Raw genomic sequence first — 17535 nt, forward strand, 5'->3', positions numbered from 1 at the left:
CAGCAAATGCAAAAGAATGGAAATCATAACAAACAGTCTCTCAGACCACAGTGCAATCAAATTAGAACTCAGGATTAAGAAACTCACTCAAAACCACACAACTACATGGAAACTGAACAACCTGCTCCTGAATGACTGCTGGCTAAATAAATAATGAAATTAAGGCAGAAATAAATAAGTTCTTTGAAACCAATGAGAACAAATACACAACATACCAGAATCTCTGGGACACAGCTAAAGCAGTGTTTAGAGGGAAATTTATATCACTAAATGCCCACAGGAGAAAGCAGGAAAGATCTAAAATCAACACCCTAACATCACAATTACAAGAACTAGAGAAGCAAGAGCAAACACATTCAAAAGCTAGCAGAAGGCAAGAAATAACTAAGATCAGACCAGAACTGAAGGAGATAGAGACACAAAAAACCCTTCAAAAAATCAATGAATCCATCAAAAATTCAATGAACCAATGAATCCTGGTTCAAAAAACCAGGAGCTGGTTTTTTGAAAAGATCAACAAAATTGATAGACAGCTAGCAAGACTAACAAAGAAAAGAGAGAAGAATCAAATAGATGCAATAAAAAATGATAAAGGGGTTATCACCACCGATCCCACAGAAATACAAACTATCATCAGAGAATACTATAAACACCTCTATGCAAATAAACTAGAAAATCTAGAAGAAATGGATAAATTCCTGGACACATGCACCCTCCCAAGACTAAACCAGGAAGAAGTTGAATCCCTGAATAGACCAATAACAAGTTCTGAAATTGGGGCAGCAATTAATAGCTTACCAACCAAAAAAAGCCCAGATCCAGATGGATTCACAGCCTAATTCTACCAAAGGTACAAAGAGGAGCTGGTACCATTCCTTCTGAAACTATTCCAATCAACAGAAAAAGAGGGAATCCTCCCTAACTCATTTTATGAGGCCAGCATCCTGATACCAAAACCTGGCAGAGACACAACAAAAAAAGAAAATTTCAGGCCAATGTCCCTGATGAACATCAATGCAAAGATCCTGTATAAAATACTGGCAAACTGAATCCAACAGCACATCAAAAAGCTTATCTACCACGATCAAATTGGCTTCATCCCTAGAATGCAAGGTTGGTTCAACATATGCAAATTGATAAATGTAATCTATCACATAAACAGAACCAATGACAAAAACCACATGATTATCTCAATAGATGCAGAAAAGGTCTTGGATAAAATTCAACACCCCCTTTATGCTAAAAACTCTCAATAAACTAGGTATTGATGGAATGTATCTCAAAAAATAAGAGCTATTTATGACAAACCCACAGTCAATATCATACTGAATGGGCAAAAGCTGGAAGCATCCCCTTTGAAAACCAGCACAAGACAAGGATGCCCTCTCTCACTACTCCTATTCAAAATAGTATTGGAAGTTCTGACCAGGGCAATCAGGCAAGAGAAAGAAATAAAGGGTATTCAAATAGAAAGAAAGGAAGTCAAATTGTCTCTGTTTGCAGATGACATGATTGTATATTTAAAAAACCCCATTGTCTCAGCCCAAAATCTCCTTAAGCTGTTAAGCAACTTCAGCAGTCTGAGGATACAAAATCAATGTGCAAAAATCACAAGCATTCCTATACACCAATAATAGACAAACAGAGAGCCAAATCATGAGTGAACTCCCATTCACAATTGCTACAAAAAGAATAAAATACCTAAGAATACAACTTAAAAGGGATGTGAAGGACCTCTTTAAGGAGAACTACAAACCACTACTCAAGGAAATAAGAGAGGACACAAACAAATGGAAAAAATTTCATGCTCATGGATAGGAAGAATCAATATTGTGAAAACGGCCATACTGACCAAAGTAATTTATAGATTCAATGCTATCCCTGTCAAGCTACCATTGACTTTCTTCACAGAATTAGAAAAAACTACTTTAAATTTCATATGGAACCAAAAGACTCCATATAGCCAAGACAATCCTAAGCAAAAAGAACAAAGCTGGAGGCATCATGCTACCTGACTTCAAACTATGCTACAAGGTTACAGTAACCAAAACAGCATGGTACTGGTACCAAAACAGATGTAGACCAATGGGACAGAACAGAGGCTTCAGAAATAATGGCACACATCCAAAACCATCTGATCTTTGACAAACCCGACAAAAACCTACCTCATCTTTTCTAAAGAGATTAAAAAAGAAATTGAACTGAACTAAGTAATGAGCAGAGTAAAAGCAACTTTGTCAGCAGCTGAGGAGATTAAGACTCTCAAAGCAATATTAACTTTAACCATCACTGGTTCTACTCCTGCCTGGCAGGTGAGCATGGCAGAGCAGGAGCAGAGCACCTTCTGATAATGGTGAAATAAAGGGGATTAGTTTACCCCCACCTAGAAATTCGAAAGACCCTCTCTTCACCAAGCTGAAGACATGCTCTGTAAGAAGGTAGGTACTCAGACACTTCTGCACTGTTGGTAAGAGTGTAAGTTAGTTCAACCATTGTGGAAGACAGTGTGGTAATTCCTCAAGGATCTATAACTAGAAATACCATTTGACCCAGCCATCCCATTACTGGGTATATACCCAAAGGATTATAAATCATTCTACTATAAAGACACATGCACACATATGTTTACTGTGGCACTACTCACAATAGCAAAGGCTTGGAATCAACCCAAATGCCCCTCAATGATAGACTGAATAAAGAAAATGTGACATATATACACCATGGAATACTACGCAGTCATAAAAAAGGATGCGTTCATGTCTTTTGTAGGGACATGGATGAAGCTGGAAACCATCATTCTTAGCAAACTATCACAAGAACAAAAAGCCAAACACCGCATATTCTCACTCATAAGTGGGAGTTGAACAATGAGAACACATGGACACCAGGAGAGGAACATCACACACTGGGGCCTGTCAGTGGGTGGGGGGCTATGGGAGGGAAAGCATTAGGAGAAATACCTAATGTAGGTGATGGGTTAATGGGTGCAGCAAACCAACATGGCATGTGTATACCTATGTAACAAAACTGGACATTGTTCTGCACAAGTATCCCAGAACTTAAAGTATAATAATAATTAAAAAAAATAGAAGGTAGGTACTCAGTAGTGTGCCCTTCTGGCTGCTCTCAGCTACCCTGATTAATTAGTGCCCATACTATTCCAGTTTGTTAGATATTTTGGCTCTCACCCATGTCTGCAGGAATATGTATGGGAAGCAAACTCAGACACCAACTCCTGTTCTGAATCAAGATGGATTTCTGTTGCTTTCACTTCTACTTTGTGGTGCGCGTATATGGTACTTAAATGAAATAGAAGGGCTTGAAATCACTCTGCTACTCTTTAGGAGACTAAAACATCATGGGGATTCTTCTGTCACCAATGTTCTGATGGCCGCAGCACCAGCACCGTTATACTAATGCCCAGAGAAGTCAGTTGCCTCTACCTGTTTTTTTGTTGATACATAATATTTGTACATATTTATGGGGCATATGTGATATTTTGTTACATGCATAGAACATGTCATGATCAAATCAGAGTATTTGCAGTATCCATCACCCTCAAGTACTTCTCATTTGTATGTGTTGGGAAGGTTTTAAGTCCTCTTTTCTAACTATTTTGAAATATACAATCCATTGTTGTTAACTGTAGTCCCCCTACTCTTCCATTGAACATTAGAATGTATTCCTTCTAACTATATGCTTGTACTCATTAAGCAACCTCTCTTAATCCCCCCTTCCATCCACACACCCTTTCTAGTATTTGGTTACTGTCATTCCACCCTCTGTCTTATATGATCAACTTTTTCAGCTTCCACATACAAGTGAGAACATGCAGTATTTGTCTTTTTGGGCCTGGCTTATTTCAGTTAGTATGATGACCATCCATGTTGCTACAAATGACATGATTCCACTCTTTTTTTTTTTTCTTTTCTTTTGGATACCTCCACAATTGACTCATTCCTTGTTTGTATGCCTCACCTCTCTGAAGTCTGTGCCCATAGTTGCTGGGCCAATAATAGAAACAAATTACAGAATACATCAATAGTAGTGGCTATAGTGAACAAAGCAGGAAGTCAGAATCAGCAAAGCTGCTTCCTTTGTCAACATTTGGCAAGTATTTGTTATGCACAAGACACTATATAATACTTCTTTGGATACAGAATAAGACCAATAAGTGGCATATTTGAAAATTCTAGCCCTGTAGATCTACTATTGATGTGGGCTCATGGATAGAGCAACCCAATGAATTTTAGTTAATCAATTTGAAAATTAAGCTCAGAGATCCATAATTTCATAAATATTTCAATAAAATTTAACTTAAATGTGTTTTAGGCTATTGTATGATATTGAAACATTTTCGCCATACAGTAGCACTGCTAAAACAAAATAGCATTGGCACGGTGGTCATATTTCATAAATGAAAACACAGTTTAATGATATGACATTGTATGAACTTAAAAGAAAACTGATTTTTCAATGATCTTGTTTAAAGCAAGCTTTAATGCCCTTTGGCTTTCCATAGTCAGCAGTCTGCCGTGTTTCATGTGTCACTGTACCACGCAGTGAGATTTGTGTTTGAAACTTCTTAAGTCAGAGAGAGGGAACTAAAAGAGAGAACACATACTCCAGTGGCTCAAAGGAATGATCTGGTTGTTAGAGCTCAGAATAGGAAATTTTACCCAACATGCAAAATGTTAGAGATGTAGGAACTGACACTTTTACTTTCTGGAACAATAAATTTGATATTAACACTGGATCTATTAAGTTGTATAATTCTATTGTGTTTTTGTGCCTTCATTAAAAAAGAGGGGGTTAGGCTATATTCATGGTAAATAAGAAAAAATTTAAATAGAATCTTATTGATGGTTTTCAAGTCTTTCTTTAATATCAAGGTTTTAATGTTAATAGAGTCCATTAATACAGTGAGAAGAGCACCAATCTGGGATTCTAGTTGCAACCCTGATATTGATTAGCTGTGTAAACTTCGGCAAATTACTTTTCTGGTCCTTAATTTCCTGGTTTAACAATTCTGTCCCATCATTCTGTGCTTGTATTTTTTAATTCCATTGGCCTGCCTATGGTGAGAGCAAGGAGTATGCTTAGTTAATATTTTCACAAGTTTGAACTTCTAATTAAGATGTAAGTTGTACATATGCTCAAAAATGATTAGAGGTAAAAAGTAGCTATAGGAGCTCAAATATAAAGTATGCCTGTAATCTCCCCTTCTGGAACATACATTGTCTCCGGAAGAAATAAAGATAGAAAGTTACACATTATAAACCAGCATGGGTCATTAAGATATAGAAAGTTACATAGTGTAAGCTGCGATGGATCATTGTAAAATCCAGCCTAAGAAATGTCATGTTGCAAATTTGACTATTTCCACAGTACCCTCCTAGATTTCTGATACCTGGTTTGCCTATGATTTGAGAATTAATCTACATTTTAGTAATGAGTTTGTATTCTTAATCTAAATGTCGAAGCTTATAGAAATCATTTATTTTTTAAATATCCAGTAACCTGTAAAGATTCTTCAGTCCAAGCAGAAACACATTAAAGAAAGAAAGCCCATTCTTTTTGGTAACTCCTTCATAACTGTTTTCATAGTAAATTTTTTAGTAAATTGAAATTCTATATACCTTAATTTAATCCAAAAGCTATATATTAGTGATTACTGGAGACTTAGATAGACAGAGATACAGAGATGGGCAATATTATGGCAAACCAGTTTCCTTCTAACATATACTCATGCAAATAAAGTAACCTTGAAGCACCAATACACTAAAAAAAATTTTTTTTCTTTTGGTCTATCTATGTGTAAATGATGTATCATTTCACAGATCCAGACAACAAAGCAGTCTGCTGCCATTGTTGATCAAAAGAAATAATTAAGTTGACATCCAAATCATTGAAGTATTAACTGGCCCCTGCATATGGTTAGCACCTCAATTCCATAATTCCTTGATGTCAAATCCCAAAGACCCCACCAGGAGAAATGGTGTCACTTGTGAAAGTGGATAACAGAAAATTTCTTTTGAGGTTATCTGGGACACATTGTAATTTGAGATGCTAAGAAAATTATTTTAAGATTAAATGATGGATTTGAATATTATTTGTCAGCACTGCTACAGGCAATAGTTTTGTATAATATGATGTTCCAAATAACATCTCTGTAGATAACATTCCTTTGATGTAAGCAGTATGTTGTGAGATGTGCCAAGCAGTTATAAAATATTTACCGACTATAGAAGATACGTTTTTTCCCTTAGAAAAAAATTGATGTTGCATCCTCCCACTTCTATAAATGCTGCCTAAGGCTGTCACCTCAACTATTGCCTCAGAATTGGGAAAGTGTGAGCAGTATAACACATTGTTCACCTTAACAGTAGTCTTCAGAGCCACCCCCATGCAGTGGAGTTTTCCTTAGACCACACAGTTTTTCAGACAGATCTATTGTAAATATTAATGATAACAGGTTACCTATGTTTTTTCTTTTCTACTCTCATGAAAGGCCTTGGAATATATTTTTTTCTCTTGTGGCTTTTATTTTTAAACTATCAGTTGCCTTGCTATCTAAAATTTTAATAAACTATGTCAAAGTCTTTAATTCACTTGTTTTACTGTAAGTTTGATTTTTTTCCACCTCAGAATCAACTCTCCGCATTAGCTGAGTAGATATTGTGCAGATCAGAAGTCACAAACTAGTGCCATCGGACCAGGTATATCCCATAGCCATGTTCGTTTTACACTGAACAGTATTATTAAAAACATTGAATTGGATGCCGGCACTTTAAAAAATGAGGCAGATTTCACAGGAAAATTCTTGACTTCTGGCTTTTCTTTATTATGCCCCAGTCTTCTTATTCCAAAGCTTAAAACTGGCTCATGGTGCTCATTTCCATTGCAGCCTAGTCTCTGTAGGCTTTTGAGCTTTGGACTTTCAACCTAGACAGACAGAGCTATCATCCCATAAATGAATATTTGGGATAAATTATTGACTTAACATTTCATAAAATTTTATATATTGAGCTCAACAATGGTCTGAATATCCTTGGGACATTATACTTGACCTTCTATCTATTCAAACCCTACCTATCTATAAAAGCATCTCAAAATGAATCTCTTCCGTTAACCTCTTCCTAATCCTACACCTAGTAAAAAGTAATTGAGAAATTTGGGTAAGGGCTAAAATATAGAGATTAAGAAATACAAAGTATTCTGTCAAAGTGCTTATGATTCAGCAGGAAAGATAGTTATCAGAAATAATACTTACAATTACCAGCACTATTTTAATAACCTCTACCTATGTGGAATATTCTAAGTGCTAGGCATAGTAACGTTGTACATGTCTATACCTGATATCTGTACTTTCTCACTTCCCATTTTCCATTCAAACCACTTCATTTACTCCAGGTGCTTCACTGCTCTACTGAAACAGCTCTGTTGAAGGCCATCAACGTTATCCATCTTTCTAAATCCAATAGTCAGACTTCATGACCAGGGGCAAGTTATTAATGTTTTCTTCCACAGTTTTCTCATCTGTAAAACTGTGACTAGAACATTACTTACCATATGGGTATTGTGCACACTAAATGAGATAATCTGTATAAACTCTCAAAACAATGGTTTGCAGATAATACAGGTACAACACATGTTAGCTGCTATTATTTTTATTACACAATCACTGCTTATTTTTTCAGTGGCATTTAACACAGTTGGGTATTCCATTCTTCTTAAAGCGCTGTCTTTTCTTGGCTTGCCTTCCATGACATTACAGTCTCCTGGTTCCCCTGTAATGGGACTGGCCGTGGTTTTCTCTACTGGCTCCTTCTCTTGTCAGCCCTGCAAATGTTGGAGTGCTCAAGGACTCAGTGGTGGGACCCCTTCTCATTCCTGTCTACTTTTTCTCCATAGTAATCATAGATTTAAGTGCCATCTGTGCTCTTATGAATATTCAACTTCTATCTCCATCCTTGACTTTCCCTAAGCTTTAGGCTTGCATAGCCAAGTGCCTTCTCAACATATCTATCAGGCATCCTTCATTGGAACTCCTAGTTTCGTTCACACATCTGTTCCTTCTATTTTGACTCTCTCTTCAGAGGTTCTGTTCTCCATGAAATAGCACAATGATTGTTTCTAAGTTTCAGATCACTCAGTCCATCTCTGTTGGTTGACAGATAGCTGTGAGCACCATCATCCCTTTGGTTGTGTGCTGGCTGATTACTCTCACTACATACTTGGGGAGACAGAGCTCAACAGCCATCACAGTTTTCAACTACTCCCTGGGTTTATCACTTGCTACTCAAATTTTAGAATAAAAACGGGTGATAATCACCAAAGATTTTTCACCATCGGGGGGTCCAGTCAGGGATTTTATTTTGCCCTAGAAGATAGTTAACCTAAAGCTATATCTTAGTTTGTGTTCATGTGCCATAAAAACCAGCCAGTATAAAAAGTAAAAATTTGGGACTATAAAACCAGTTGTTTTGTCCATGTTCAATGGACTAATTAGTTGAAATAATTTTATTTTCTGATTGCCTTCTTGGATTAGTGCTGTGTGACTACAATCTATCAGAAGAAAAATAACCTCAAACTTGTCCTCCTGAGAGCTCCATTGAAATCTCTGCTCAAATGTCACCCTATTAGGAAAGGTCCTGACCTGATCTGACATTGATCTTAAAAAACATTTTATGCCGGGCGCAGTGGCTCACGCCTGTAATCCCAGCACTTTGGCACTCCATCACTCTATACTCACTCAGGAGAGGAGCAAGGCTAAATATAGCGTATAACCTGCCTTATTTTTCTTCTCATATATTATATATTTACTTGTTGAGTTGTTGTGGTTGTTGTTGATATCTGTCTCCCTCTTCAGGAGTGTAAACTTTGCAAGAAGAGGGGCTTCATATTTTGTGCTCCTATTGTATTCCCAGCACTTAAACATTGGCTAATATAATATTAGGCATCCAATAAATAGAAACTTATAAGTGAATGAATCCTATTAATGTGTAAAATGTATAAAAATATATATTTTTTATACTTTCAGAGGACTCATCCTGCATTATTTCAACAAAAAAACTAAGACCATAGTTATGTGTAAGGATGTAAAGAACCTGCCAATTATAAAGTTGCTTGGAGCTGCAGCTTACTTTATAAGAATTTTAAAAACATATAACAATGGAGTAGGTTAACTTTTATGAAGATAATTCTTCGTATAAGTAAGATAAGCTTTGTGCACATACCATCTATGAAATTCTGTTACAAACAAAAGATAAAACTGGTATACATTAAATCTGTGTTTGAGTTTACCTACATTAAGAATGAGACATTCAGAGCCTTCTTTTACTCTTTGTTGATGATTCAAAAATTTTGGGGATATTATCTCTTTGTGTATATGCTGAAATTGATCGTGTTATAAGTGGCATTTAATAATACATATTGGGATTGGATCAAAAGGCATCACATCTGTGGTTTACATCATCCATCCATTGGCATTGCTGGCCAGAGAGGTGCACTGGCATGACTTGGGATCTGATGCAACCGTCTCATGTTAAGTGGTAGGGGAAAGAAAAGAAAAAATGTGAAACCAAAGTAGTCTATGAAGAATTGGAGTAGTCATAGAAAACTTGAATTTGGGATGCTGGCCCAGACCACTGATAATAGAAAAGGAGAGGAAAAGAAAAAAGCAAAAATCCCAAATGATTCAAAACATGTCATAACTTCTTTTCCCATAGTCATCATGCTAAATGGGAGAGGTCTCCATACACCCAGCCTTCCTAGAATTAACACATTCTTCCTAAAATCTTCCCTTTTATGAAGTTTGTTTAAACTGAACAGTATCTGTTTACAAATGTATAAGGTGTGGGTAAACTGGCAGTATGATTTATATAGGTTGGCGAACCTCAGACACCATAGGCAGACTGGTCTGTGGGAGCAGTTATACTCCTGATTATTATCATACAAGTTATTTATGGGGATAGCTCTTTTTGCCAAGTGAACCAGAGAACTGAAGAAGTTGTTTTGAATTGTCTTGTCTTTACCTCTCTCTCTCTTTCATGTTTAGACAGTGTCAATTGTAAATTGGGTGGGATTAGCAATGCAGAAAAGCGAGAGAAGAGGAGCAAAATACAACCCAAAATTAAAAAGTAAAGTAAGATAAAAGAGCACAAAATAACCATAAGAGTTCAGTTTTCACAGTTTTAAGGAGGTGTTTAGAATTGTTAGAAATAATTATTTTGTATCATGATAGTTATTAGTTTCCATACTGGCAGAAGTGGATACTCATTGGAAGGCCAGTTTTGGAGTAAATGGTCAAAAGTCAGAGTTGGGTCTAAAGAAAGAACACAGATGAATGAGTTTAACTAAGGTGTTTTGGGTGAGAGAAAGCAAGTTCTTACCAGTAGAAAACAAACAAAAAAACCTCATTATATCTTTAAAAAAAATGGGAAGGGACAATTTCCTGGAGGACTTGAAAGGAGCACCACCATTTATTTGACTGACATAATTTTCCAGTAAAAAGCCCTGAAAACCCTGTACCCAGAGTAGCTAAAGGAAACATTTTTCAAGCTCACGTATTGAATTGATCTTAAAAAACGTTTTATGCTGGGCACAGTGGCTCACGCCTGTAATCCCAGCATTTTGGGAGGCTGAGGCGGGCGGATCACAAGGTCAGAGATCGAGACCATCCTGGCTAACATGGTGAAACCCCATCTCTACTAAAAATACAAAAAATTAGCCAGGCATGGTGGTGGGCGCCTGTAGTCCCAGCTACTCGGGAGACTGAGGCAGGAGAATGGCACGAACCCAGGAGACAGAGCTTGCAGTGAGCCAAGATCGCACCACTGCACTCCAGCCTGGGAGACAGAGCAAGACTCCGTCTCAAAAATAAATAAACAATAAAAAATAAAAAATAAAAAATTATTAGCTTTTATTCTGGCTAATACATTCCTAATAGATTTTCTTTTGCACTTCCAAACAGGGGCCCTCTTTCCAGAATTTGCCATATTGTTATCTAAGCTTAGCACCATTCAGACTCAGAGCCGTGTTGATCTAAAGTGCTTAATTGCAACTGAATATTTACTAGAGAAAGTCTGAAACTTCACTTTCAGAATATTTTTCAATATATTTCCCATTTATTCTGAGTACAGCACCATAGAGAGTACTAGGAGCTTTCTTTATCTTCACCATAATCCATCCCTCTTGTTATCTTTAAAGCAAAACTCCTATTGAGGCAGGCAAGACTAAGGGTGCTGACTTTTGAATGGACTCAGCCATCCACCATTGCTCAGAAAAGGATGCCTGCAGAATTGACCACCAAATCCTCCCCAACCTGATTTATTTTTTACAGCTCTTCCAGATCTTTTCTAGCAATACTTTTATGAAACAAGAATTACTCTAATGGAAGATAATTTTTAAATTTCTTGGCAATATTAAATTCTTCTCCAAAAAGTCATTAATAGCTTTTTGCAGGAGCAGGGTGATGCAGACAAGATAAAATATTTAACTATCAAATTATGAACACAGAAAGGTAAAGCTGTGGATATTATCAGAAATCATAAGCACTGGTTGACTAAGGACTAAATTGTCAACACATCTCATGACACTTCACTGGTTTTAGAAGTGTTTACACTTGTTCTACCCTTGGCCACTGCCAATAATTTTTTTTTTTTTTTTTTTTTTTTTTTTTTTTTTTTTTGAGATGGAGTCTCACTCTGTCACCCAGGCTGGAAATGGAATGCAGTGGCACGATTTCGGCTCACTGCAACCTCTGCCTCCCAGGTTCAAGCAATTCTCCTGCCTCAGCCTCCTGAGTAGCCAGGATTACAGGCATGAGCCACCATGCCCGGCTAATTTTTTTGTATTTTTAGTAGAGATGGGGTTTCACCACGTTGGTCAAGCTGGTCTCAAACTCCTGACCTCAAATGATCTGCCTGCCTTGGCCTCCCAGAGTGCTGGGATCACAGGTGTGAGCCACCACACCAGGCCCAATAAAAATGTATACTTGAGGTGGGAGTGGGTGATTGCAGTGTTTGTGAAATGTCTGTGTGAGTTTACCATAAGGAGAATGGCTTCAAAAGCTATAAATGGAAATGCAGAAGTGACTTCTGAGTAAATTGTGTCAGCCTGAATGCCCTTTCCTGGTGAACAGTTTTCTGTACCTTTTCTGAAATCACAGAATATTAAGTTGAAAGAAAGCATAGAGATGATCTCTTTTGACCCCTCTTTTTATGGGCATCTGAGGTTTGGTGCAAAGAAGTGATTTGGTACAAATTAAATTTCCTGAGGATAAATCAGGAAAGACAACCACAAGCTCAAAAAGCATTACAACAGACCTAGTAAAAATGTGGGAGCTGTTCTAAGTGAACCAGCAGGTTGGGTAAAGGAAGATAAGGCCTCCTTGATTTAGCCTTCCGGGTCACTCATGGGTAGGACCCAGGGTTTCTGCCAAACTCCCCTCTAAGTCATCCAGATCAGAAAGCAGTTCTTTCCTGGTGTGAAGGGAGCAAGAGAGAACTATTTTATTATTACCCTGTTCCTCTTCCTTCTCCTAGTGCCTACCCACCTCAGATTCTCTTCGTCCAACTCACCAGTGTAGTTGCTTACACAGCTGAAACTACCTTTTTGTGAGTTGCTCTCTTTTGCTCTGTTTCCCCCCACCTGCCATCACAGGATCTTCTAATGATACTCGTAGCCACAGCAGTGGAAAATCAGATACTTGTAAAAATGCATCTAGCAAACAGAGCTGAATTGGCACAGTTCTGAAACCATTTATTCCCTGAGGGTGAGTAAGGACCCACTCCCCCTTGTGAGAAGAAAAAGAAAGAAAAAATGACAAGAAGAGAAAGTAATGGCCCAACAAATGATTGGTCAGCAATCATTTGTTAGTGAAATGCACCATTTTTGTGACAATAAATTTTGAAATTGGTTGTATATTATTATAAGATTTGTGTAGGGCTTTTTTATTTGCAGCATTTATAAGATTTTAATCTAAATGTATTTTTTCTTCTCTTGAAAAAGTTCTCTTGCTGTGCTGCTGGGTCCTCAGAAGTGTTCTAGAGATCGCCTCTTTGAAAGCGTAAGTGTAAAGTTTATTTGGCTTACTGTAGTTTCTTATTTTGGTTGCTTTTGATCCTCAGTGGTCTCATCTCACCTTCCATACTAGAAAATTGCTTTTATTAGAATAGAGAAATCACTTGCAAGAAAAGCCAGCTTAAAAATTAGACATGAACCTTCTCAAGTATATTTAATGTACATCTCAGAAAGGAAGTGGCCACGTTCCCCATGAAGGTATCTACACAGCTTACACAATGAGGCTAGTAGGGACCCCAGATGCATGTATGCACAAATTTTCCTGAAAATCCAACTCGACTGTTTACATTTGAGTTTATACTTGACCTGGCTTATATTTCTTACAGCACTAAGCTGAGCATGAACAGGAAAGGGAAGCCCTGAGGGGTATACTTCCCTTAAAGCAGCAGCTTACGTGCTGTGGGGTACCCTGTAACAGCATTTCTCTCATCCCATAAGTCTTTGTTTCTTCATCCTTCTGTAGAAATAGACAAATGCAAGAAGAAAGGCAGAATCCTTCCATGAAATAATGACGCAATATGCTGACTAATTTTTCCAGAGTATCCTTAACATTTGAAACCCTTTGAAAGAGTACTAGAGGTGGTGAAACAATGACTTTCAAATCTGTATTTTCTGACCTGGATTCTCTCTCTACTTCCTGTTCTGGATGTCTTCCCTAGAGGAAATCATTAAGATATGCATCTGGGCTCTCAAACTCAGAATGTTCAAGTGGACTCATTGTTCATGCCACAAATCTAGTTCTTTTTCCCAGTCACTCAATTTTTTATAGTGTTTCTGCTCGCCTTGTATTTTTCTTTCTTTATTTTTTAAATTTTGTGGGTACATTGTGGTTGTATGTATTTATGGGGTACATGAGATGTTTTGATTCTGGCATGCAATGTGAAATAAGCATGTCATGAAGAATGGGGTTTCCGTCTCCTCAAGCATTTATCCTTTGAGCTACAAACAACCTAATTTCACTCTTTAAGTTATTCTAAAATGTACAATTATCTACTCTCCTTTTAGTTTCTCATCTTACAAAACTTTGAATCATGATGAATTTTTCAACTCTAACTCGTCCTTTTAATTAATCTGCCACTAAATTTTATGCTTATATAATCTTTTCTTTCAATCTCAGTCTAATCATCCTAGCCTCATGATAATCTTACCTGGATTACCCTAAAAACCTCCTGAATAGTCATCTCCCTATTATGATATCTCGAATTTTCAGTTCATTATAAATACCATTAAATTTATCTTCTAAAATTCTGCTCTTATCATATGATAACCTTGCTCAAAGCATGAAGGATAATGTCCAAACTCTGCACACAGGCGTTTAAGAACCTCATTGATCTGGTCCCAAGATTCATATCCAAACTCGATTTTTTTTTTTTGTACAACATAAACTATTACACTAAGCAAAGTCCTTACTGTCTCATGTATCCCCCTTCCCATGTCCATCTCATTATGCTCCTTTCTTAAAGGAAATGTCTCTACTCATCCCATTTCTGTCCAATTCCTACCCATTTCTTAGGATACAATATAAATCCAATTTGCCATATGGAATATTCTTACCCATCTTTGCCCCACACTAATGTATAGATTTCTCTTGTGTTCAGTTAAAATTAAGTATAATTTAACACCAAATTATTTTCTACTTCATGTGTATTTGTTGTTCAAGCTAAGTGGGTGCTTTTAGTGGCATTTTGTTTAGCCATCAAAGGCCACAGGTGCTCTATAAATGCCTTTAATTACCTTATCTTTATTTTTCCATATGCCACCAACTCATCCTCTTTTATGGGAACTATTTCATCCAGTAGCTCCCGTTTAATTGCTTTGCCTCATACTTCTGTTTTTTCTCCATTAGATTGACTACTACTGGATGTGGTCCCTGGATTTCAGTTTGGTTTTCCCATTTATTATTCCTTTTAACCCCCATTAACCCACCTCCATGCCTGAGTCAGACTCAGAATATTCTTTCTAGGTCAATTGCATTGGCTTCTGCCCTCCTCCACGACAGGCAGAGGAGATGACAGTAGATTTTATAGCCTTTCACTTGCTCAAACTGTATAGTGTCACGCTGTGACCATAGTAAGAGCAAATAATGTTTTTTATTGACTCACTGGGCCTGTAGAAAAGATTTTTGTTTTTATCAACACAGCTTTACCACTCCTACCTTATCCACAGATAATCCCTTACTTTTCATTTTTTAAAACTGTTTGATTTACTTTTTAATATTAGTCAATTTTTCAAAGATAAACTTTGGCATTTTTCATTTGCATTTACTCTAATTCATGCATAACAAATGTAACACAGAATTTCCTTCTCTTGTTTTTATTTTTATCGAGGCAAAATTCATGTAACATAAAATTAACCATTTTAAAGTGTATAATTTAGTAGCATTTAGTACATACACAATGGTGTGCAATCATAACTACCTTAAAGTTTTAAAATATTTTTGTCACCCCCAAAGGAAACCCAGTATCCATTAAATAGTCTCTTTACATTTCTCTCCTTCCCCTAGCCCCTGACAAACACTAATCTGATTTCTGTCTCTAAGAATTTACAAATTCTAGATATTTCATGTAAATTGAATTATACGATACAGACCTTTGTGTCTGGACTCTTTTACTTAACATCATGTTTTCAAGGGCCATCCATACCAGTGGATATGTATCAGTAATTTTTTCCTTTTTAATGACTGAATAATATTCCATTATATGGATACGCTACACTAGCATGGTTTTCTTAATTTGATTTTTGATTGATTATTGCTTTTGTACTGAAATACAATTGTTTTTGTATGTTGATCTTGTATCCTACAAGTTTACCAAATTTGTTTATTAGCTCCAATCGTTTTTTGTTTGTTTTCTGTGGATTCTTTAGGATTTTCTATAGGTAAGATCATTTCATCAGCAAATATTCTTGCCTCTTCCTTTTTAGTTTGAATGTCCTTTATTTCTTTACTTGCCTAATTGATCTTACTAGAATTTACAATACAATGTTGAATAGATGTAATGAATGTGTGCATCTTTGTCTTTTTCCTGACCTTAGGGGGAAAGCTTTAGTTTTTTCACCACTGTATATGATGTTAGCACTAGCTTTTTCATAAATGCCGTTTATGTGCCTGAGGAAGTTCACTTCTATATCTACTCTGTTGAGTGATTCTGTCATGAAATAGTTTAGATTTTTTCAAATACTTTTTCTGCACCAATTAAGATGACCATGTTTTTTCCTCTCTTCATTCTACTAATGTGATATATTGTATTGATTGGTTTTGTTTTGTTGAACCACCCTTGCATTTAGGGGACAAATGAAATGCAAGGGTGGTTCAACAAAAGAAACCACTTGATCTTTGTGTGTATATATATATATATATATACACATACACTATGTATATATATATACACACACTATGTGTATATATATATATATATAGTGAGAATATATATCAGAGAACCACTTTGTCATGTTATATATACATAATCCCTTTGATAAGCCGCTGGATTCATTTTGCAAGTATTTTGTTGAGAATTTTTACATGTTTATGCATATGTCATATTGGTCTATAGTTTTCCTTTTTTGTGATATCTTTATCTGGCTCTGGTATCAAGATAATGTTGACTTCATAGAATGAGTTAGAAAGTGTTCCTTCATTTTTTGGAAAAGTTTGAGAAGGATTAGTATTAACTCTTCTTTAAGTGTTTGGTAGAATTCATCAGTGAAGACATCTGGTCAGGGACTTTTCTTTGCTTGGAGGTTTTTGATTATTGACTCAATCTCTTTACTTGTTATAGGTCTACTCAGATTTTCTATTTCTCTTTAAGCAAATTTAGTAGCTTCTGTGCTTCCAGAATCCCTTACTATTATTCTTCATCACATTTTATTTCTTCTTCCATCTTCAAAGATTAAATAAAGCTGAAGTTCAAAGAAGAAATACTCCCTCTCTGAAAGTAAATCTAAATGGAAATATGCTAACAGAAGTAAGCCAATTTCTTCACCAAAACAAACCAAATGAGACAAAAGAATATCTCTTCCTTTCATATAATAAATGCTCCTTAATTATGTGTTCCCCATGCTTTAAAACAAAATTCTTAAGGAAACAGATGTTAGATTTGACCTTTCAAAGCCTTTTCTAAACCTGTTTTTTTCTAGAAAGATAAATTGTCCTGAGATTCTCAGTGAAAAAAGCATTCAGTATTTATGCAATGAACTTTTGTTAGGGAACTCAGAATACAATTGCTCCAGTCCTTCTCATGTTGCCTTCCCTAGAAATTCTGTAGCACCTTTATATGTGTATCCAGGTATATTCCTGGAAGGGCAGAAAGGTTGTGTGGGGGTGGGTGTGTGTGTGTGTGTGTGTGTGTGTGTGTGTGAGAAAGAGAAAAGTAGACACTTTATTTGTGATTATTAGTCACTCTAAGAATAGGTAGAGTTTAGTCCAGACAGTACTACCCATACCCCAAAACT

General features: G+C 36.4%; 1 protein-coding gene across 2 annotated transcripts in view; it reads left to right on the plus strand.

The window, feature by feature from the left end:
* Nucleotides 1-17535, plus strand: part of B3GALT1 (beta-1,3-galactosyltransferase 1) — a 576174-nt gene that overhangs the window by 342723 nt on the left and 215916 nt on the right. For both annotated transcript variants that reach the window (XM_063648259.1, XM_054477385.2), the window contains exon 4: nt 13015-13072. The gene's annotated coding sequence lies outside the window, so the exon portion shown is untranslated. The remainder of the gene's footprint in view (nt 1-13014; nt 13073-17535) is intronic.

Source organism: Pongo pygmaeus, chromosome 11, assembly GCF_028885625.2.
Source record: "Pongo pygmaeus isolate AG05252 chromosome 11, NHGRI_mPonPyg2-v2.0_pri, whole genome shotgun sequence".
Taxonomy (NCBI): domain Eukaryota; kingdom Metazoa; phylum Chordata; class Mammalia; order Primates; family Hominidae; genus Pongo; species Pongo pygmaeus.